Genomic DNA, 1,466 nt, shown 5'->3' with positions numbered 1-1,466 from the left:
GAAGTGGCATGTGGCCTCATCTTCTCAGTTTAAATGTCTGTTCTTAGGCATGAGATTTGACTTGCTAACTTACGGCGCATTTATTACTTGTGCAGGGCCTCCATGCTAGTGACAAGACTTGACCTTTATGCTTATGACAAACATTCCATCAATCATTCGAATAAGATCTGTGCAGGCGATCTCTTGGGAGAAGTGACCATGGAGGATGTTTCCTCGTGGTTGAGGCTCGCGCATCAACTTCGGGGCTTCGTCCATTCGAGGACCTCAGCTACAACCAAAAACTTCCACGCCTCGGTCATGGGGCCTCGGTTAGAAGCAGTTCGGGTGTAACCCACCTCGGCAGGAATGCCACGTGGATTATGATGAGTGGCCCACTGGCCCAGGTGGATAGGACAGGTGTGACAACACGCAACAAAGGATATATAAATATTATTTAATTAAAATTGAAAAATAAAATGTTATCATAAAGAAAAAAATTAAAAAAAATTTTAATTCAAAAAATGTATTTATATGTTGAGCAAAACAAATTTACAAAAAGAACAAAAGAAAAAAAAAAGGATCATGTTATGTAGAGTTTCTCTCCACAGTAAAAATGTTATCCATAACACGGAGAGGTTATGGAGAGTTTTTCTCCATACCGTGGAGAGTGTTATGGATAGTTAACTCTCCGTGTTATGAAGAGTTTACTCCTTTTTTATTTTTTTTAATTTGTTTCGTTTAATATATTAATATTTTTTTTTCAATTTTAAATTCTTTTAAATTCTTTTATCTTTATGATAAAATTTAATTTTTTCAATTTTAATTAAATAATATTTATTTAGTTTTCGTAATTTTTGGTTGTTTAATTTATTTTATTTTTTTAAAATTGTTTTAAAATTTTCTTTTTCTTCATATTATAAATATTTTTTCTATTTAAAATTATTTTTACTTTATGATAAAAAGTAACTTTAAAAAGAAAAAAAATTAAAAATATGATAAAAACGTAATTTTATGATAAAACGAAATTCTTTAAAAAGAAAAAACGTAATTATTTGTAATATGAAGAAAAATTAATTTTAAAAAATTTAAAAAGATATAATAAAAACAAAAAAAATTAAACAAAAGAAAGTTACGAAAATTAAATAAAGAATATATAAAATATTATTTACGAATCTCTCCATCACACGGTCACACTTGAGTTTCTCTCCGTCCAATTTTTTGTTCTTTTTTATTTTGTTTTGCTCATCAAATAAATACTTTTTTAAAATTAATTTTTTTTAATTCTTTTCTCTTTATTATAAAACTTAATTTTTTATTTTTAATTAAATAATATTTATATATTTCTTGTTTAATTTTCGTAACTTTCTTTTGTTTAATTTGTTTTTGTTTTTGTTATATTTCTTTGAAAATTATTTTAAAATTTTTTTCTTCATAAAAATAATTTTTTGTTCGAAATAATTTTTATCTATTTAAAATTCTTTTCTCTT

Source organism: Olea europaea, unplaced genomic scaffold, assembly GCF_002742605.1.
Source record: "Olea europaea var. sylvestris unplaced genomic scaffold, O_europaea_v1 scaffold722, whole genome shotgun sequence".
Classification (NCBI taxonomy): Eukaryota; Viridiplantae; Streptophyta; class Magnoliopsida; order Lamiales; family Oleaceae; genus Olea; species Olea europaea.
The sequence above is the reverse complement of the archived record's forward strand: the minus strand, read 5'-3'. Positions refer to the sequence as shown.